Source organism: Oncorhynchus mykiss, chromosome 1 (assembly GCF_057628025.1).
Source record: "Oncorhynchus mykiss isolate SJ-2025 chromosome 1, ASM5762802v1, whole genome shotgun sequence".
NCBI lineage: Eukaryota > Metazoa > Chordata > Actinopteri > Salmoniformes > Salmonidae > Oncorhynchus > Oncorhynchus mykiss.
This window is the reverse complement of record NC_143022.1, coordinates 61,909,895-61,933,499: the sequence shown is the minus strand read 5'-3', so window position 1 is coordinate 61,933,499 and position 23,605 is coordinate 61,909,895. Positions and strand designations below refer to the sequence as shown.

The following is a 23,605-nucleotide window of genomic DNA, read 5'->3' as shown; positions in this document are numbered from 1 at the left end:
TCATCATCATCCTTGCTTGTATCATGATTTTCAAAGCTTTAGAGTGGGTAGTGTAAGGTACAGTATATGCGTGCAATGTGTATTGTACAGTTTCTGTTTTGTGGACAGTATATTCCTGTAAGAGAGATGTTAGTAAAAAAAAAGATATTGGTTTATATAAGAGTGTTTGTGACCTTAAAGTCTTGTTCACACTGCAGTCTGAACAGTGAAAAATGCACATAGAATCGGATATTACAAGCCACATTTCAAACCACCTTCGTAGGTGGTTTGAAATCAGATACAAATCTGATTGCTGACCATACTGACTTGTGTCTGAACAGTCAAATCTGATTTATTTGCCCTCAAGTGGTTTTTAGACTGTTATTTGGCATATCTTGTTCCTTGCTAGCTACTCTGTTGACAGTTTGATAATAACATGTGGTAGCTTACTTGCGAGTTCATTGTTTACAAACAAATTAGTGAATGTGCTAGAAAGCTTAAACAGCTACTTAGCTAGCTAGTTGACTGGTGGCTAGCCAAAAAGGACTTGTTTTGAAAGTTGGATCATCTTATCCTTTGAGGCTTGAAAAGGGTTTTGACACTATGATTCTGAACATTCAAAGCAACTGGGAAACGTTCATGACAGCCATTGTTGTCACCTTAGCTTGCTACATAAATTATAAGTAATAGGAAGCACGAGAACCAATCAGCCTACACCACTGCTTACACACCCATCGTTACTATGACAACTAGCGTAGCCATGTCAGGAAATTACTGCTATGTGAATAAACCCAAATCTGATTCGGTCATTTGTAAATTGCTGTTTGGACAGTCAGTATTCCAAAACGGATTTAAAAATCTAAACTGATTTGAGCATTAAAGCCTGCAGTGACGGTGTTCAGGTAGCAGTAGCGCGTCAATAAATATGTTCACCTTACAGAACAAAAAGCTCATGGTTTATCTCATATTTTATATTCAATCAGTGTTTATCAACATTCCCTATGAGCATGTTTATTTCTCTGTAGGTTTTTCCCAATGCATATTGGTATGAAAACAGTTAACTTTCTCTGCCTGTTCATCCCACATATAACCTCTCACCAAGAGAATTGGTTGACTCTCTAAATTTGGCATAAGATGGAAAATCCAGTCCTTAATCAAGGAGACAGAAGGTATCGTCTTTAACTCACGAATTCTCAGGGAAATCATTTTATTATAAATAATTTTTGGGAATCTTAGCGAAACACATTTCCCCCCCAACATAAGATGGCTTCAAGATTACAAAACCAATCCAGGACTCTACATAGTCTATATCCCCTAATCCTGTGGCTCAGACTGTGTGTGTGGTGCTCATGGTCTTGAAGAAGTAGAGGCAGCAAAGATGTTTTATTTGGAATCAAGTTGTTGAAATCAATGTAAATGTGACTTGGATCAATGTTGTCCTGTGTGCCCAAGTTGGTAAAAGCATTGCACTAGCATCTCCAAGGTTGTGCGTTCAATTTCCTCAGGGATCACATACATAATGAAAATGTATGCACTCAGTGTTTGGATAAAAGCTTCTGCTAAATTGCACATTTAGAGCATATTATAACTAGAGTAGTTTAGATCACAATAACGGAAAGATATGGTCCACTAATATTGCGCTTTACTGTTTATACAGTCCCGCTTTAAACAAAGTGTAACTTATGATGGCTTCATAAACCATTCATAAAGGCTTCATAAGCAAGACATAAATGGGTCACATGTAATCTCTAACCGTATGTCATGCTCTATAAAGGATTCATAAATGTAGCATAACCATGTGACATAACTGGAAATGTCAAATGTGACATAACCCACTGTAATTTATGATATAAACCAGTGTTTATTAAAGGGTGACATAAGGACTGCTTAGTAAAGGCTTTATAAATCATAATAAATTGAGACTTTACAAAGCTAGATAAGGCGATCCATAGATTATAGATCCATAACTTTGTCAATTCAACCCCCCCCCCCCCCCAAATATAGGATGGCGCAACAATGGTTATGATAACATGCAAACGTTTCCCTGATTATTTCATGGAGCACAAAGGTATTTATTCCACCTCACAGAATTTGAGGTATGAACAAATTTCATGTTCCGGAGAAAGTATAAAAGATCGGTGAAGAATCCAGCTATGAACTGGTCCGTTTGTCACAACTTGGGAAGCTCATGGAGCATCATGAAGAACAAGGAACACACCAGGCAGGTCCGAGATACTGTTGTGAAGAAGTTTAAAGCCGGATTTGGATACAAAAAGATTTCCCAAGCTTTAAACATCCCAAGGAGCACTGTGCAAGCGATAATATTGAAATGGAAGGAGTATCAGACCACTGCAAATCTACCAAGACCTGGCCGTCCCTCTAAACTTTCAGCTCATACAAGCAGAAGACTGATCAGAGATGCAGCCAAGAGGCCCATGATCACTCTGGATGAACTGCAGAGATCTACAGCTGAGGTGGGAGACTCTGTCCATAGGACAACAATCAGTCGTATATTGCACAAATCTGGCCTTTATGGAAGAGTGGCAAGAAGAAAGCCATTTCTTAAAGAGATCCATAAAAAGTGTCGTTTAAAGTTTGCCACAAGCCACCTGGGAGACACACCAAACGTGGAAGAAGGTGCTCTGGTCAGATGAAACCAAAATTGAACTTTTTGGCAACAATGCAAAACGTTATGTTTGGCGTAAAAGCAACACAGCTGATCACACCGTCCCCACTGTCAAACATGGTGGTGGCAGCATCATGGTTTGGGCCTGCTTTTCTTCAGCAGGGACAGGGAAGATGGTTAAAATTGATGGGAAGATGGATGGAGCCAAATACAGGACCATTCTGGAAGAAAACCTGATGGAGTCTGCAAAAGACCTGAGACTGGGACGGAGATTTGTCTTCCAACAAGACAATGATCCAAAACATAAAGCAAAATCTACAATGGAATGGTTCAAAAATAAACATATCCAGGTGTTAGAATGGCCAAGTCAAAGTCCAGACCTGAATCCAATCGAGAATCTGTGGAAAGAACTGAAAACTGCTGTTCACAAATGCTCTCCATCCAACCTCACTGAGCTCGAGCTGTTTTGCAAGGAGGAATGGGAAAAAAATGTCAGTCTCTCGATGTGCAAAACTGATAGAGACATACCCCAAGCAACTTAGCTGTAATCGCAGCAAAAGGTGGCGCTACAAAGTATTAACTTAAGGGGGCTGAATAATTTTGCACGCCCAATTTTTCAGTTTTTGATTTGTTAAAAAAGTTTGAAATATCCAATAAATGTCGTTCCACTTCATGATTGTGTCCCACTTGTTGTTGATTCTTCACAAAAAAATACAGTTTTATATCTTTGTTTGAAGCCTGAAATGTGACAAAAGGTCGCAAAGTTCAAGGGGGCCGAATACTTTCGCAAGGCACTGTAAATACTCATCATAAATGAGAGACATAAATTGTGATGACCCTCCCACTCTGTCTGCCGTATTCTGTCTTTGTTCTTGTTTCCTTATTAGGATGCCGGTGGGCGGAGTTGGGAGGGTCGTCAGCTACATGGGAAACACCTGGGCCAGGTGTGTCCCAGGATAAATAGACCTCTTCCACATTCATGGAGAGACTCTCTCCATGCAGACACCTTTGTAGATTGTGTTGTGGTTCTTGGTGGCCTTTTGTTTTTTTGCTTTGGCACCTTTCAACACCCTGCATTATCACATCCATGCATGCAAAACACTCACTTACACTACTGATTACACACACCATTGTATATTTTCCTTAGTTGCTTTAGTTAATAAATATATATTTTGTTACTCCTTATCTCCACGTTGTCTCCCTTTGTTACGGGCTTTGAGCCGGTTCGTGACAACATGGAATTATAGTTATACCTCTCCTTAATGCAACCGCTGTGTCAGATTTCAAAATAACTTTACGGAAAAAAACAAACCATGCAATAATCAGAGACAGCGCTCAGAAAAATAATCAAATTAGCCGCCATGTTGGAGTCAACAGAAACCAGAAATTACATGATAAATATTCCCTTACCTTTGATCTTCATCAGAATGCACTCCCAGGAATCACAATTCCACAATTACTGCTCGATTTGTTCGAAAATGTCTGTTATTTATGTCCAAGTAGCTACTTTTGTTAGTGCGTTAGGTATACATATCCAAACGCTCGTGCAATACTTCGGACAAAAACTTTAAAAAGCTATATTACAGGTCGAAGAAACATTTCAAACTCAGTACAGAATCAATCATTAGGATGTTTTTATCATAAATCTTCAATAATATTCCAACCGGAGAATTCCTTTGTGTCTAGAGGAGCAACGGAACGCAAGTCGATATCATGTGGAATGCGCATGACCAGGAAATGGCTCTCTGCCAGTAACCTGACTCATTCAGCTCTTATTCAGTCCCACAACACAGTAGAAGCCTAATTCAAGTTTCTAAAGACGGTTGACATCTAGTGGAAGCCCTAGGAAGTGCAACTTCATTCATATCCCAATGTGAATGCAATAGGGCCTGAGTTGAAAATTGACCAACCTCAGATTTCTCACTTCCTGTTTGGATTTCTTCTCAGGTTTTTTCCTGCCATATGAGTTCTGTTATACTCACAGACATCATTCAAACAGTTTTAGGAACTTCAGGGTGTTTCCTATCCAATACTAATAATAATATGCATATATTATCAACTGACACTGAGGAACAGGCCGTTTACTCTGGGCACCTCTGGGCACCTTTTATCCAAGCTACTCAATACTGCTCCTGCAGACATAAGAAGTTAAACAAATTAGGTTTCTTCTGACAATTGAGATGAACGATGAGTGGATAAGAGGCATTCTGTAATTTCGATTAAGACATTAATGAGCTAGCGACGACGGACGTAGTCAATATAACTATGTGTTCTGCACTTTTGAAATGTACAGAGTCAGAATGCAGAACATGGCCTGCACTTACAATATTTTCCCTGTACACAAAGTCAGAACCGTAGGATAAATAGAGGGGGCATATAACAGACAATGAAAGCTCTGACAATATTAGATGATGACATATATCAAAAACAGGTTACAGGCTACATGTGCAGCACCACTGCGTCAGAAGAGTAACGTTAGGTGAAATTATGAAATTATTGAAAATAGACCAAATTATTAGGGTTAGGCACATGGGCTACTAACAGCTTACTACACAACATACACTTAGTATTACTTTCTTAGCTACAGTATGCATATCTCCCTTGCATATTACATCATTTATGCAGAAGCATACAAGACATTTTTGGACTCACCTTGGCTTGTGATGTGCTCACTTAAACATGAAGGTGGAGTGCCGGTTTTTGTCATCAAACTTTGTCATTCAACTCTGGCATTCTCTGGATAAAAAAAAAAACACAGCCACTCCATTGAATAGCAGGCCACTGGTTGCTTTGCACTGCTTGCAGTTAGCCACTGATTCCTTCCAAATGACTCATTGTTGAATTTGCGTTTTCCAAGAGGACAAGTACATTAGAGTGTCTAGTTTGAGAAACAGATGCCTCACAAGTCCTCACCTGGCAGCTTCATTAAATAGTACCCGCAAAACACCAGTCTCAACGTCAACAGTGAAGAGGCGACTCCGGGATGCTGGCCTTCTAGGCAGAGTTCCTCTGTCCAGTGTCTGTGTTCTTTTGCCCATCTTCATCTTTTATTTGTATTGGCTGGTCTGAGATATGGCTTTGTCTTTGCAACTCTGCCTAGAAGGCCAGCATCCTGGAGTCACCACTTCACTGTTGACGTTGAGACAGGTGGTTTGCGGGTAATCCCTGCTGCAAACCTGGTCAAGAACTACAGGAAATGTATGATCTCTGTAATTGCTAACAATCTCTGTAATTGTACCAAATATTAAGTTCTGCTTTCCTGCTGTATCAAATACTTATGTCATGCAATAAAATGCAAATTAATTACTTAAAAATCAAACAATGTGATTTCTGTTTGAGATTCCGTCTCTCACAGTTGAAGTGTACCTATGATAAAAATTACAGACCTCTTGTCACGTTCTGACCATCGTTCGTGTGTGTTTTCCTTGTTTTAGTGTTGGTCAGGACGTGAACTGGGTGGGCATTCTATGTTGGATGTCTTGTTTGTCTATTTCTATGTCCGGCCTGATATGGTTCTCAATCAGAGGCAGGTGTTAGTCATTGTCTCTGATTGGGAACCATATTTAGGTAGCCTGGGTTTCACTGTGTGTTTGTGGGTGATTGTCCTTAGTGTTAGTTTGCACCAGTTTAGGCTGTTTCGGTTTTCATTACGTTTATTATTTTGCACTGTTTGTATTTGGATTCATGTTGCTATAGTCACAATAAACATGGATCGCAATCTACACGCCGCATTTTGGTCCGACTCTCCTTCACACCTAGAAGACCGTTACACCTCTACATGCTTTGTAAGTAGGAAAACCTGCAAAATCGGCAGTGTATGAAATACTTGTTCTCCCCACTGTATATATATATTATATATATATATATATATATATATATTATATTATATTATTATTTTTGCTAAAAATGTGGGGCTCAAAACAGGAGAGTCTGCCCACCTGCCTTGAATGACGAGTCGCCACTGCATGCACCTACAGTGGGGTAAAAAAGTATTTAGTCAGCCACCAATTGTGCAAGTTCTCCCACTTAAAAATATGAGAGGCCTGTAATTTTCATCATAGGTACACTTCAACTATGACAGACAAAATGAGAAAAAAAATCCAGAAAATCACATTGTAGGATTTTTTATGAATTTATTTGCAAATTATGGTGGAAAATAAGTATTTATTTATTTATTTTTCTCCAGAGAGAGGGGGATTCCGATGGAGTTTAAAGCAGATGTGACAATGTTGAAACCTTGAGCAGGAGGGGAAGATGGGTAGTCGACGGCCAGGAAGTCGTACAGAGGTGGAGGACGTATGGCACTTTGTAATTGTTGGTCAGGATCCAGCACTGCTTCCAAAAGGAAGTCAAAGAGCCTCTTGCAGCTGAAGGCGAGGTGAACCGCAAAGTAGAACTGGCCCTTCCAGCAAACCCAAAAAATATGCCCAAATTCTGAGGCCAGAGGAGGGACCTTGAAGGCACTGATGATGTTAGCTTTGGTGAGCTAAGCCCCACATCTTGCAAGCTTGATCATAGAAATGTTGTGAATGACTGTGTGGTACTCTAAAGAGAGGGCTTGGCTTGGGATGAGGCTGTTGATACTACGGATGTGGCTGTTGTGGGGGCAGAGAGGTCGATAATGATTTGTTTCTTTCTGGAGTACTTACGTGACGCTAACCCTATGGGGCTGATTCTGTAGATGGGAAAGGATGGTGATGAGAAGGGGCTGATCGTTAAACGTTCTTTGATCTTCTTAGCAAGAACAGTTTCCATTGATGTGTGATCTGTGCTTGCGGGTATGAAGGTTGTGGCATGTGAAGGATGATTATGGCTGGGGGAGAAACCATGAGTGAGGCATTTGAGGAGGAAATGAAGGAAGGGGGTATTGGGGTAAGATGAAAGTTTGGCTGGATGTTAATGGGGATAGAGATGTGGTTTGTCAGTCATAATTGCTTGGATTTGAAGGGGTTGCGGGTGTCGTGGTTGAGGGGGCAGTTATGATGGGTGTAGGCCATGGCGCAGATGGAGAAGACATAGAGCAACTTTCCGGAGGAGGCATTGCAGCTGAGTGCAGCATGCGGCCCCCGGCAATGTTCCTGCAATATAGCTCATTATCGATGGTACCCTAGTAGGTGCCTTCATTGAACTGTTGCACCCATCCGGTGGCCACGGTGAAGAACAGGTGGTAGGTATTGAAGGTGGAGCCGCCAAACTGGGCACCCAGGTTGAGGATGATTGTGAAGTAGTCGTCCAGCTCTGACTGTCTGGAGGGAAAGGCTTTACAGGAAGAAAGCATGGGCAAACTCTAAGGAAGTGAGGATCCTTGGTTGATGAGAGCTTGGAGAGGAGGGGTGACTTTGGCAGAGCTGGACTTGGAATGACAGGAGCCGTGGGAGGGTAGGAGCAGGCCAGCTAGATTGATGTTGTTACCATTTATGGTCTGCTGGTGAAGAGCAGGTGAGACTGGAGATGGTCTGGATAGGGAGTGGTTGCAGTGTTGGCCAGAGGCTTGGCAGTGACGAAGGAGTAGGCTGTCGATGGAGCGGGGGTGGGGGTTCACGTCTACGGGGCCAGCCAATGTGGATGGTACGTGTGGAAGGAAAGAGGGGGATGGGAAATAGGGAGGTTGGGGGCGTCCATCCCACATCCAGACCTTGGATTAGGCAGGGGATGGAGAGAGGGAGGCAAGGCTGCAGCCATACCCGTTAAGGCTTGCGAATGCTTCGGTGTGTGTTCTCACACTACCTTAAAAGACCATCGCTTGAAAAATGTGGCAATAGTACTGTTTGCCCATCTTGAGACACCGTAGCCAGTATACACTTCCACAAAATAGTCAGTAAAATAGTCAATCAATCATCATTAATTTTGACGGTTTTGCAGAGGAGTTCTTAGTCGCACAGTTTTTCATCTAACTAAGATATCTGGTGCAGTGTTGCTCAAGGGAAGAAATTGCATGAAAACAAGCCTTCTATTGTTGAATGACAACAAACACGTCATTGAAGAATCCCTAATGTTGACCAGTCAGCGACCAAGGGGTGTAGACTTTGGCTACCAGAATTTGTCTTGCTTAGAGGATGTTTTTTTGTGTGCCCAAAAAAAACTTACTGAAGACCAAATTGAACATGTCGTCACAACATGTCGTCATAATATATGCCTGAATGGTTCCAAACTGTTTCAGATGGACGCCCTTAGAATAGAAGGAAGATTAGTAGATGGGACGATTGGTGTAGTAAGGGAAGGGTTTGTGGCCTCGGGGTGCTGGGATGAGAACAAGAACAACAGGAAAGACATAAACTAAATGCACAAAACACTAAGAACACCTGCTCTTTCCATGACATAGACCAGGTGAATACAGGTAAAAGCTATAATCTCTTATTCATGGCACTTGTTAAATCCACTTCAATCAGTGTAAATTTAGGGGAGGAGATAGGTTAGCCTCTCTTTGGTAGGGGGCAGTATTTTCACGTCCGGATGAAAAGCATGCCCAAAGTAAAACTGCCTGTTACTCAGGCCTAGAAGCTAGGATATGCATATAATTTGGATAGAAAACCCTCTACATTTTCTAAAACTGTTAAAATTATGTCTGTGAGTATAACGGAACTGTTATGGCAGGCAAAACCCGAGGACAAACCATCTCCCCCAAAAAGATTTTCAGCCTACCACTGTTTTCAATGGCTGTCACTTTTATTATAAGGCGAAATCCTCCCAGATTGCAGTTCCTAGGGCTTCCACTAGATGTCAACAGTCTTTAGAAAGAGTTTCATGCTGGTTTTTGGAAGAATGAGCCAGAAATTGTAGTTTTTCTAGGTGTTTCCAAGCGCGTGGAAGAGAGCGCGTTCTTTGGTATTTTTCTCTGGTAAAGACAATAACGATTCTCCGACTAAATTTGATAGTTTATTTACGTATTAGGGTACCTAAGGTTTGATTATAAACGTTGTTTGACCTGTTTGGAAAAGTTTCTCATTTTGTTGGCTTTTTGATGGAGGGAAACTGGGTGGATTATTGACTGAAGCACGCCAGCTTAACTGAGTTTTTATGGATATAAAGAAGGACATTATCGAACAAAAGGACCATTTGTGATGTAACTGGGACCTTTTGGAGTGCCAACAGAAGAAGATCATCAAAGGTAAGGCATTTATTATATTGCTATTTCTGACTTTTATGACGCACCTGCCCGGTTGAAATATGTTTTTCATGCATTTGTAAGCGGGGCGCTGTCCTCAGATAATCGAATGGTGTGCTTTCGCCATAAAGCCTTTTTGAAATCTGACACCCTGGCTGGATTAACAAGAAGTTGCACTTTATTTTGATGTATTACACTTGTGATTTTATGAAAGTTAAATATTTAGCAGCGCTGGCTGTGCCACCAGAGACTCTGGGTTCGCACCCAGGCCGCGACCGGAAGGTGCGTGGGGCGACGCACAATTGGCCTAGCGTCGTCCGGGTTAGGGAGGGCTTGGCCGGTAGGGATATCCTTGTCTCATCGGGCACCAGCGACTCCTATGGCGGGCCGGGCGCAGTGCACGCTAACCAAGGTCGCCAGGTGCACGGTGTTTCCTCCGACACATTGGTGCGGCTGGCTTCTGGGTTGGATGTGCGCTGTGTTAAGAAGCAGTGCGGCTTGGTTGGGTTGTGTTTCGGAGGACGCATGGCTTTCGACCTTCGTCTCTCCCGAGCCCGTACGGGAGTTGTAGCGATGAGACGAGATAGTAATTACTGACAATTGGATACCACGAAATTGGGGAGAAAAGGGGGTAAAAATTATTATTATTATTATTATTGAATTTTTTTACAATTCTGTAGTCTGAATTTGGCGCTCTGCAATTTCAACAGATGTTGGCCAGGTGGGACGCTATCATCCCACCTGCCCATAGGAAGTTTTAAATAAGTATTTTTAGGCCTTGAGACAATTGAGACATGGATTATGAATGTGTGCCATTCAGAGGGTGAATGGAAGAGACAAAATATTTAAGTGCCTTTGAACAAGGTACGGTAGAAGGTGACAGGCGCACCAGTTTGTGTCAAGGACGGCAACACTGCAGGGTTTTTCATGCTCAACAGTTTCCCGTTTGTATCAAGAACCCAAAGGATATCCAGCCAACGTGACACAACTGTGGGAAGCAATGGCGTCAACATGGACCAGCATGCCTGTGGAACCCTTTCGACACCTTGTAGAGTCCATGCCCCGAAGAATTGTGTCTGTTTGGAGGGAAAAAGGGGGCGGGGGGTTGCAACTCGATATTTGGAAGGTGTTCTAAATGTATTCTACACTCAGTGTAGACACTGCTGTGTTGGCTGCAGGGGGAGCAGCACCGGAATCGTTGGGAACCTGCATCACTGGGCCAGTAGAGGGAGCTGATGTGTTATTGTTGGAAACAGCCGGGCCAGCAGGGAGAGCAGATGCATCGACTCTGCCACTTGGCAGTCGGGTGTTTGGCGATGGTGGATGCGCTAAAGGGGGCCCTCTCGGCCGAGGGAGCTGGTTTAAAATGAAAACAGCGAGGCTTTGGGATCCCACCAGCAAAAAGGGATTGCCCGCTCAAACCCTTGGAGGCAGACATGGTCTGAAATGTACTTTTTGGCCTACCTGCCAAGGGGACTGGTAGATTAAAAAATCCACCAGCCAAGCATATTTTTTCCGGACAAAATAATAAATTGCCTTTGAGTCACGTATACATTAATTTCAGTACATTTCATTGAGAGAATAAGTTATTTTGTTGAATACAAACTTAAAGAAGAGGCCAGAGCAAAATTTGTAACCAAATGATTTTAATATATTGATCAACGGTTAATCAAATCAAGTTTATTTGTAGAACTCATTTAAAAACTGTAGTTGACTGTAGTTGACCAAAAATGCCAAACAGTGGGCACACTATTAAATAAACAAAACATATCAGATCCAATGAATATGAGTACATAGAAGTCAAAACAGGGCAACAACAATGGTAAGATAGAATTATGAGAAAGAAGTGCAGTGGACACTGATACAAAGGGGAAACAGGGAAAGCAGGTTTACAAATCCTTTACTTTGAGTAGAAATACCCTGATAAAATACAGGTAAAATAGAGACTTGTCAGATGCTGGTTAATTTTGGCTGTGGCTAGATTTAGTTCCCCAGACTGAATACAACTGAAGAAGTCTTGAACTCAAAATTCTACTGAAGTATTTGCTATTAAATGTACTTAAGGATCAAATATAAAAGTACATTTGAAGGTTTTCTAAAACCTATCAGATGCTTAATCATTTTAATCAACTTAAACCTCCTCATCATACTCCTCACTCTCTACCGCAATCACCCTCTTTGCACGGTCCATGAAGTCTGGCCTCCTGCTCCTGACAGAGTCCTGAAGCCACAGCATCACAGCTTTTATCGGATCACACTCCCTGATCTCTGGAGAGAACAGCTGGACCATAAGGAGATCTGATAGTGTATCAGGCTTTCGGTTGGACCGCCAATTGGTTTTCACCTGTGGAGGCAGGGAAGGACAGGACCAGGACAACCAATGCCAGCAAATCAGGGCAGGAATGCTGATGGCTCATGTAGACACGGAACCAGGACATCTTCTGCAGGGACTGAAGCTCTTGGTACATACAGCACCTTCAGGACAGTCCACTGGTCCAGGGATCCTTTCAACATGGATGCCAGAGGTCTCCAGGATAGTCCACTGGTCAGGGATCCTTTCAACATGGATGCCAGAGGTCTCCAGGACAGTCCACTGGTCAGGGATCCTTTCAACATGGATGCCAGAGGTCTTCAGGACAGTCCACTGGTCAGGGATCCTTTCAACATGTATGCCAGAGGTCTCCAGGACAGGAAGTGGTCCACCAGGGTTTCCAGTTCAGTGTCTCCAAAATCTAGAATAACTGTATACATTACATTACAACAAGCATCATGCAGTTTTAATTCTCAAACTATAAAAATATGATCATGAACCTGAACCCAACCTGACTGCCCTGTAATACAAAACATAAAGTAAACTACTGATCTGGCTAGCTGATGAATCTGACCAGCTTGTTGGCACACAGGACCCCTACACTGGCGTCCTGGAACCTGTCAGTCATACTCTCGACTAACCTAACGAGCATTTCGTCCTGTGATGTGACAAGGGTCTTGCTGTCACCTCTGGCCAGCGAAATTCCTTCTGTTGGCCATTGTGGCCTTCATCACGGGCCCTTCTCTGATGTGAAAAGGCTCATTTGACCATCCTTTCAGAATGTTCCTTTACAACACACTCTCACTCACACTAATCCTAATCCTTTCTCTTAATTCTCTTAAGGTAAGTATTTCTTATTGCAGCTTAAATAAACATACCTGGATTTGTACTTCTTAAGTACTGCCTGTGTTGAGCACAAGGAGCTGTGGGCTTCTGTTATGGTGATGGTGGACCTCTGCAGACAGACAGACTGGTCGCTCAGGTGTGTTAGTGTGTCATGCAGGAAGCCACAGAAGCAGATAACAACAGCCTCCCACGCAGTACTGTAGTATTTCCTGGCCTTGGCTTACTGGACACCTGGGACATTTTGGGCATCAGCAGATTGAATCTGAAATACATGAAGAACAAAGACATACAAATAGACAATTAATTTCTGTCACAAAAAAACTACAATAGATGTGACATATTTTATCAGTGCATAAAGCATTAAAACATGATGTTACCAATTGTAACCGTATTGAATTTTTCCACAATTGCTTGTGTTACAGCATGAATTTAAAATGTATTAAATTGAGATTTTTTGTTCATTGGCCATTTACATTTGTCAATACCCCATAATGTCAAAGTGGAATTGTTTTTAGATATTTTTAATGTCTTGAGTCAATAATTATCAACCCCTTTGTTTATGGCAAGCCTAACTAAATAAGTTTAAGAGTAAAAATGTGCTTAAGTCAAAATTAGCTGCATGGACAAATAGCAATATTAGTTTTTAACATTATATTTTTAATGACTACCTCATATCTGTACCCCATCAGGTCCATCAGCTGAGCAGCGAACTTCAAACACAGTTCCAACCACAAAGACCAGGGTAGTTTTCCAATGCCTTGCAAAGAAGGCCACCTATCAAATGAAAAGCAGACACCGAATATCCCTTTGAGCATGACAAAATTATTAATTACACTTTTGATGGTGTTTCAATACACCCAGTCACTACAAAGATACAGGCGTCCTTACTAACTCTATTTTAGTTTTTTTGCACTCCCACTTTCTTACCAGAAAAGTATCATGATCCATTTGTTAATTTCAATTATTAGTAATGTTTCCATCTAGTCTGTATTAAAATAGATATGTCCATTTTATATATGATATAATAATTTACAGATAGCATTTTGCACCTCTGTTGCCACAAGATGAATGGTTTTGCTTCCCTCCCGAATGCAACTGTTTTGGTTCAGTGCAGTTAGAAAGGACGAGTTGCACCAACGGTGTTTAAATGAAAAGTCACCTGCAAAATAAAATGGTTTATCCATTTTATTGTGCTGTTACGTTTGCATCGTTGTTTCATATCAGGCTGTTGTTACATATTATTTGAGCTATGTGCACCACAAGATAATAGTGTCATTTAATTTTGCCTGTACGAACCATATTGATCACGGCATGTGACACACTGCGGTCCAACTTGACCGCAGGCCTAATATTACATGATTAAATGTGTCCAAAAAAATTCCCCCCAAGCTGTTTACTGGCATTTAATACCATTCTGCTTTTGCCATCTATTTTCCCAACATCAATCGGTTAAATCATATTGTTAAAATGTTTTCATTCAGTTAGCATTTTGTATTATTCACTCCATTTAGTATGATATATTATGTTTAGTATGGTATGCATTCATTTGTGGATGTCCATCATCCATTTCGTATGATATGTTACGAATTTACAAAATGTATAATATGTTACGGATTCCAATATCATGTTACTAACATTAGCTAGGTGGCTAACACTAATGGTAGATAGGCGTTAGGGTTAAGGATAGGAGTTAGGTTAAAGGGTTAGCTAAAAGGGTTAATAATGAAGTGGTGAGTCGGGAAGCAGGTGCAACGTTTAATAAAACAAGAACGAGACAAATCCATGTGGCTACAAGCTGGTAAACAAGAACAATACCAACTGGTTAGTGAACATAAGCGAGTGGGTGCCCTCTGGAAGGGATTACGGGTCCCCCCTGGATAGGAACATCTCCCGAATCGTAGATAAGGGACAGAGCATCGGCCTTGATGTTCTTCGAACCTGGTGAAGAAAAGTGCCCACCTGGCTTGGCGCGGTTTCTGTCTCCTCGCTGTCCGTATGTACTCTAGGTTCCGATGGTTGTACTCTAGGCTCCTCTAACGCTAACTTCCCCGCCAGGAGCTCCAACGTCATAATTCCTCTCTGTGGAGGATACAATTTCAAAGGGTTACCATGTCTTTGTGACAAAACTGCCCCCACGCCCTCCTCCGATGCATCTACTTTAACCACAAAAGGTAGTGTGGGATCTGGGTGTTTTAGCAAGGAGGCGGAGGTGAAACATCCCTTGAGGAGACGAAAAGCCTCGTCGGCTGCTGGAGACCACACCAGACTACGAGGCCCACCCTTGAGGGAGGTGAGAGAGGCAGCGACGGCGCGAAGGTTCCTGATGAAATGACATTTTCACAGAACCGCTTGTTGCAATTTCGATGAGGCTCTCTTGTTCAGATATCAGTAAGTGGACTGGAGGCAGGGCATGAAAGGGATAACGAATCCAGTTGTTTGTGTTGTCCGTTTCGGGAAAGTACTTGCATAATTGCACACCCAACTCACTCAGCTGCTTCGCTATATCACATTTGTCATTTTCCGTAAGCTTGAGTTCATTTGCACACAAAAATCATACAATGATGGAAAGACCTGTGTGTTGTCCTTGTTAATGCAGACAGAGAAGAGCTCCAACTTCTTAATCATAGCCTCAATTCTGTCCTGCACATTGAATATAGTTGCAGAGAGTCCCTGTGATCATCGATACAGATCATTCAGGCAAGAAAAAACATCACCCAGATAGGCCAGTCGTGTGAGAAACTCGTCATCATGCAAGCTGTCAGACAAGTGAAAATTAAAGAAAACTTTAAGCTTGTCTCTCAATTCAAAAAAACGTGTCAATACTTTGCTCCTTGTTAACCAGTGCACTTCTGTATGTTGTAAAAGCGTTACATGGTTGCTTCCCATATCATTGCATAGTGCAGAAAATACACGAGTTCAGGGGCCTTGCTTTAACAAAGTTAACCATTTTCACTGTAGTGTCCAAAATGTACTTCAAGCTGTAAGGAATTCCTTTGGCAGGAAGAGCCTCTCGGTGGATGCTGCAGTGTACCCAAGTTGCGTTGGGAGCAACTGCTTGCACACGCGTTACCACTCCACTATGTCTCCCTGTCATGACTTTTGCACCATCAGTACAGATACTGTACCAACACATCTTGACCACCATCGTCCATTTGATATCATAAAGCTGTCCAATATATCCTCTCATGTTGTCCTGGTTCCCAGTGGTTTGCAGAAGAGGATGTTTTCCTTAATTGCCCCCCCCATAAACGTAACGGACTTGTACCAGGAGCTGTGCCAGGCCCGCCTCATCTGTTGACTTATCCAGCTGTAACGCATATAATTCACTGGCTTGTATGTGAAGCAGTAATTGTTTCAAAACATCTCCTGCCATGTCAGTGATGCGTCGTGAAACAAGTTGTTTGATGAAGTCATTGTCTGTATAGTTTTTTTGGCCTTTTCCACCAGGATTGTCCCAGTCATATCCGAGGCGGCAGGAAGAATTAAGTCCTCCACAATAGTATGGGGCTTGCCTGTCCTAGTCACTCAGTAGCTTACCATATAAGACTCTTCTAGCCCCTTCTTATTAATGGTCTCTGTTGCTTTTATACATGTCTTACTACTCAAAAGTCGTCTTAATTTTCGCTCATTTGTTTCCAAATGTCTGCGCAAGAGTGAAGGTTTCATCGAGTTGTGAGATAGTACTTTTGCACATATAACACTGTGGCTGAGGAAAGACACTACTCCCAATATAAGTGAACACCAAATAAATGAGGTTCTCATCATATTTGCGCCTTGTTGATGTCCCAACGTCCCTGTCTGTTGTTCAGTGTTTCCTGGGTAAGGGGGCATTAGCTCTTCGGCTGCATCAGATTCACAACTGTCTGATGCTAGCATTGGATGTGCTCGTGGAAGCACAACAATTTGTGTCGTCGACAGGTGCAGGTGTAGTACTGCTTGAGGTAGCAGTACTACCAGTAGAGTTGTTATGTGTCTCTATGGATGCGGGCCTTACTTTTTTTTAACCATTCATCCATTTTCGGGCAAACGGAATGAGGAGCAGCTACGTTTGGCTACATACGGTTAGTGGAATTCCCACGAGAGATTAAAGGTTAATGTGATTAGATGTTAGTTATTCGAATAGGCTACATGTAGTTGACATTGTTAAAAAATATATAATGTACTGTTTGGAAATGTGAAGAATTTTTTATTTAAAAAAATATGCATATTTTAACCTGATGAGGATTTAGGGATAATAGGAACAGTAATAGGACATGTTACACAGTACATTTTTTTTCAATAATATGCCATTTATATCCATAAATGTCCATTTACATTGAATTCATGTTCAGAAAATACTCAAATGTCCGCAGAAAATGTAGGTAGCGCCGCAAGATAACGTAAATAGACATCATAAACTTTGACTAAATATACATGTTCTACATATAGTTAGAAAGATACACTGCTTCTTAATGCAATCGCTTTGTTACATTTATTTTTAACATTACAGAAATCGCCCACTATTCAATATTCTGAGACGGCGCTCAGATATAAGCTATATTTCTCCGCTCTGTTGGAGTCAACAGAAACACAGATTTCAGCATAAATATTCCCTTACCTTTTGATGGTCTTCGTTCAGAATGTACTGGAAGGGTTCATACTTACCCAATACATCGTTTGGTTTCAAGTCTTGCGTCTTTGTATTAGCTACTGCTAATAACATCAGCTGAAATGCACCCAAAATGTCCTCTGGTCCGGAAAAGTTGCACATCAAAACTTCAAAATTACATATTATATGTCGACTAAACAGGTCAAACTAAGTGCAGAACCAAACTTTAGGATGTTATAGACATACAAAACAATTTTCAATTCAACCGGTCATTGTTTGTCCTTCTTCGGAGTGCTGGAACAAAGGAATGGCTGGGACCAATTCGTGCCCTAACGCACAGGAATTTTCTCGCGGCACTCACTCAATTCACTCCCATAGGGCCAATTCTCGCGGGATTTTAACGATTAAACGCTCTACAGAATGAGGACATCTAGTGGAAGACATAGAAAGTGTCCCCAGATCCATAGCTGGTTGAGAAGGGTGGGGGCGATGACGTCAAAGTTGCCCCAACTTTCATGACCACAAAACTAGTTTGGAAGAATGCCTGCCCTGTGAGTTCTGCTATACTTACAGACATAATTCCAACGGTTTTAGAAGCTTTAGAGTGTTTTCTATCCAATAATAATTATTATATGCATATATTAGCAATTTTTGACAGATTTTTTTCAGTTTACTATGGGCACGCAATTTCTCCAAAGGGGGCAGTAATCAGCCATATCTTTAACAGGTTTTAAAATGTGAATCACATTTTTATTTGGCGTACCACCGTCGGCATTGCGCGTACCCCAGTTTGGGAATACCTGAACTGGTTGATTGAAGTAGGAAAATACAGTGGGGCAAAAAAGTATTTAGTCAGCCACCAATTGTGCAAGTTCTCCCACTTAAAAAGATGAGAGGCCTGTAATTTACATCATAGGTACACTTCAACTCTGACAAACAAAAAAAATCCAGAAATCACTTTGTAGGATTTTTGATGAATTTTTTGCAAATTATGGTGGAAAATAAGTATTTGGTCACCTACAAACAAGCAAGATTTCTGGCTCTCAAAGACCTGTAACTTCTTCTTTAAGAGGCTCCTCTGTCCTCTGCTCGTTACCTGTATTAATGGCACCTGTTTGAACTTGTTATCAGTATAAAAGACACCTGTCCACAACCTCAAACAGTCACACTCCAAACTCCACTATGGCCAAGACCAAAGAGCTGTCAAAGGACACCAGAAACAAAATTGTAGACCTGCACCAGGCTGGGAAGATTGAATCTGCAATAGGTAAGCAGCTTGGTTTGAAGAAATCAACTGTGGGAGCAATTATTAGGAAATGGAAGACATACAAGACCACTGATAATCTCCCTCGATCTGGGACTCCACGCAAGATCTCACCCCGTGGGGTCAAATGATCACAAGAACGGTGAGCAAAAATCCCAGAACCACACGGGAGGACCTAGTGAATGACCTGCAGAGAGCTGGGACCAAAGTAACAAAGCCTACCATCAGTAACACACTACGCCGCCAGGGACTCAAATCCTGCAGTGCCAGACGTGTCCCCCTGCTTAAGCCAGTACATGTCCAGGCCCGTCTGAAGTTTGCTAGAGAGCATTTGGATGATCCAGAAGAAGATTGGGAGAATGTCATATGGTCAGATGAAACCAAAATATAACTTTTTGGTAAAAACCCAACTCGTCGTGTTTGGAGGACAAAGAATGCTGAGTTGCATACAAAGAACACCATACCTACTGTGAAGCATGGGGGTGGAAACATCATGCTTTGGGGCTGTTTTTCCGCAAAGGGACCAGGACGACTGATCCGTGTAAAGGAAAGAATGAATGGGGCCATGTATCGTGAGATTTTGAGTGAAAACCTCCTTCCATCAGCAAGGTTATTGAAGATGAAATGTGGCTGGGTCTTTCAGCATGACAATGATCCCAAACACACCGCCCGGGCAACGAAGGAGTGGCTTCGTAAGAAGCATTTCAAGGTCCTGGAGTGGCCTAGCCAGTCTCCAGATCTCAACCCCATAGAAAATCTTTGGAGGGAGTTGAAAGTCCGTGTTGCCCAGCAACAGCCCCAATCATCACTGGTCTAGAGGAGATCTGCATGGAGGAATGGGCCAAAATACCAGCAACAGTGTGTGAAAACCTTGTGAAGACTTACAGAAAACGTTTGACCTCTGTCATTGCCAAGAAAGGGTATGTAACAAAGTATTGAGATAAACTTTTGTTATTGACCAAATACTTATTTTCCACCATAATTTGCAAATCAATTAATAAAAAATCCTACAATGTGATTTTCTGGATTCTTTTCTCTCATTTTGTCTGTCATAGTTGAAGTGTACCTATGATGAAAATTACAGGCCTCTCTCATCTTTTTAAGCGGGAGAACTTGCACAATTGGTGGCTGACTAAATACTTTTTTGCCCCACTGTATGTGTTCCAACAACGAGCTGCAGTTTTGGAATAATTGCGTCCTATCTATTTTCCGCTTAGGCTACTTTGCAAACTGCTAGTGCCATTCAGGATATGTTAGCCTAGGGCTATGCCTGGGTTTCCCAAACTTGGTCCTCGGAACCCCGAGGGGTGCACGTTTTGGTTTTTGCCCTAGTAATACACAGCTTATTCAAATAATCAACTAATCATCTGAATAAATTAAAGCGAAAGTCTGTATATCGAAAAGAAGATAGATTTTTATTTGTAACTCTGAAAAAAGTATTTAAACTCGCCAAATTGAGCCCCGTTTTAAATTATCACTATTTGAGAATAGCTGTTCCAGGTATGAGATTTGCATCACTTCGCACTTCCTACTTTTTTCATTTGGAAAAATATTATAGGTTATTCTATTATATTACATTACATTTTTTACTCTAAAATAGGTATGTCTTGACTGTAATAACGGCTTAGGAAATAAGAGCATCTTCTCTGCTAAATTAACAAAACAGCAATAGGTTTCTACAAGAAAGCGCCTGCTGAGGTTATTGCTTTTCTGAAGACTGTGTTCCATGATATAATATAACCAGTTAATATTTCGATTTTCAATAAATCAATCTTAAATGGCACTTTGTATTGACTCAATTTAGCAATTAGTATTTGTTATCTGTAATGGTTATGATAAATTAGGCATTGTTGTGAACTGTTGGCTTATAGGACTAGATAAAAGCTCTAGAAGGTTTTTTTTTTCACTCGAGTACTCCAGTTCAATATAATTCATTGTGGCAGAATCCAAGAAATATTGTTGCATTCTGTTCATAAATATGCACCCACCCCGTGAAGAAACAGTGTAGAGTGGCAGCAAATGGTAAAAATATGCTTGATTCCATTTTTGTCAAAACAAATGCACCCCCACTTTCAGACAAAGTCAGGTGTCCATCGTTTCAGCAGGACAATAACCGAAAACACACAGCTTGAAGAAATTTGAAAAGAAAAATCGGCAAATGCACAATCCAGGTGTGGAAAGCTCTTAGAGACTTAACCAGACAAACTCACAGCTGTAATCACTGCCAAAGGTGCTTCTACAAAGTAATGACTCAGGAGTGTGAATACTTATGTAAATTAGATATTTCTATATTTCATTTTCAATACATTTCCAAAAACATATATAAGTATATAAGATAATCATTGTTTATTATCAGTTAAATTACTGGTGCTACCCAAACTATAAAATTGTCAAAAACATCTTATTCAATTATTCATACCCATGTCCCAAATTTCCCCAATGTGTCTCTTCCGGGCTGTTTGAGTTCAGTGTGTACTGACGGCATTCTATTGTTCCACAGGAAAGATCTCTCTAACTCAAACAACAGATGACATAAACACGAGAGCAGTGGACCAGGCTTTGAAAGTGAGCAGCCTCTAATTTAATATCAGTCCCAATGCTCAATCCCTCTGTTCATCATGTGACCTTATATTGAAACATTGACTTCTTCATATTACGAAGACATTGCATTATTAGACTGCTGTGACCTTGTATTGAAATATTTACTTCTTCAAATTAGGAAGACTTTGTATTGTTAGAATGCTATTTGAAAGCCAATTACCATTCACTTTGTTACTTTCACCAGTTTCTATATCTGTTTCCCAATAGGAAGACCACATTCAATACTGCTAATACACCCAGATCTCTCTCAAACAATGTTCTGGTTTTCCCCAGATTGCAAGGTTTAAACACAATACAACACAAGCATGAAAACTTTCTCCATATTGGAAGGCATAGTTTTCATTTTAGTATACCTTCAAAAAGTGACTATATTTTATTACCAATCTCTGTTGGATATTCACTTTCTGCTTCAATATTTATTATATGTCTATTATTTTAAGATTCATGTGTAATTCTTTGGAGGGATCAATATGTAATAACTGAGCTGACACTGTCTACCGGTCCCCTATCGATGGCATGCTCTGTCCATAATAAGTTTTACTTAGCACGTTACATGGTTGAGTAGAGAAAATCATTGGTTCTGTTTAACAGGGTATGGGGTTCAATACAAAATGTATTACTAGGATGGAGGAAATGTCATAAGTGTTTATAGTTTTATTGGTCAGGGGTAAGTCAAGTCCCGTGCAATTCTTTGATCTTATCCTTATCAAATGGTCCATAAAGGGACCACTTTGAACATTTCTCAGAATACTTTTTACGCCACTTACGTACATCTACGTGTGGGCGTGCAAGTTGTATATTATTATTTTTTTTATCCATTGTTACTTTATCTCTAGTAACCCAGGATATTTTCACCAATTCCTCCTTTAGACTAGTGTTTTATTCATACAGGGGTTTAGATGTTTATACTTGTTGTTCTATTTAACAGCATATTCAGGAATAATTCTCCATTCTTTCATATATCCATACAGAATCCCTATATAATGTTATACATCTTTAGTAATTCACATCCACATCGCAGCAACGGCCACAGCAGAGCAGCCCGAGAGGTACACATATCTTTCATATCGAAGAAATCAGTGTTACCCTCTCAAATCTTTCAATGGCTTCTCCTGTCAGTGCTCACTGCCTGTAGATCGATGCGCGTTGGTGGACAGAACCCCTAGATAACATTATAGATCTAAAAACTCAGCTCACAGAACTGGTTGGGGTATTCATTATTTTTCTATATAACTATACTTAGGTATTCACACCCACACCACTCCACACCACTCTACCATATGTAGAGTTGAAGTCGGAAGTTTACATACACTTAGGTTGGAGTCATTAAAACTAGTTTATCAATCACTCCACAAATTTCTCGTTAACAAACTATAGTTTTTGCAAGTCGGTTAGGGCATCTACATGACACAAGTAATTTTTCCAACAATTGTTACAGACAGATTATTTCACTTATAACACCTCCCATTCTGTTAATGTGGACTTCAGGAAACAGCAGAGGGAACACCCCCCTATCCACATCGATGAAACAGTAGTGGAGAGGGTAGCAAGTTTTAAGTTCCTCGGCATACACATCACAGACAAACTGAATTGGTCCACTCACACAGACAGCATCGTGAAGAAGGCGCAGCAGCGCCTCTTCAACCTCAGGAGGCTGAAGAAATTCGGCTTGTCACCAAAAGCACTCACAAACTTCTACAGATGCACAATCGAGAGCATCCTGGCGGGCTGTATCACCGCCTGGTATGGCAACTGCACCGCCCTCAACCGTAAGGCTCTCCAGAGGGTAGTGAGATCTGCACAACGCATCACCGGGGGCAAACTACCTGCCCTCCAGGACACCTACACCACCCGATGTCACAGGAAGGCCATAAAGATCATCAAGGACATCAACCACCCGAGCCACTGCCTGTTCACCCCGCTATCATCCAGAAGGCGAGGTCAGTACAGGTGCATCAAAGCTGGGACCGAGAGACTGAAAAACAGCTTCTATCTCAAGGCCATCAGACTGTTAAACAGCCACCACTAACACTGAGTGGTTGCTGCCAACACACTGACACTGACTCAACTCCAGCCACTTTAATAATGGGAATTGATGGGAAATGATGTAAATATATCACTAGCCACTTTAAACAATGCTACCTTATATAAATGTTACTTACCCTACATTATTCATCTCATATGCATACGTATATACTGTACTCTATATCATCGACGGTATCCTTATGTAATACATGTATCACTAGCCACTTTATACTATACTATGCCACTTTGTTTACATACTC

General features: G+C 41.2%; 1 protein-coding gene and 1 long non-coding RNA gene across 10 annotated transcripts in view; one reads left to right on the top strand and one right to left on the bottom strand.

Annotated features, from left to right (window-relative positions):
• Window positions 1-23,605, top strand: part of ablim1a (actin binding LIM protein 1a) — a 148,862-nt gene that overhangs the window by 1,273 nt on the left and 123,984 nt on the right. The gene's annotated exons all lie outside the window — the stretch shown is intronic.
• On the bottom strand, window positions 11,340-17,076 carry LOC149985600 (uncharacterized). 2 transcript variants are annotated; one of them, XR_016496214.1, is made up of 3 exons: window positions 13,536-17,076; window positions 12,900-13,129; window positions 11,340-12,451 (listed from the first exon to the last, which is right to left on the bottom strand). It is a non-coding gene; the product is annotated as an uncharacterized LOC149985600 (long non-coding RNA). The 2 variants fall into 2 exon arrangements; XR_016496213.1 differs by having other exon boundaries at window positions 11,340-12,442.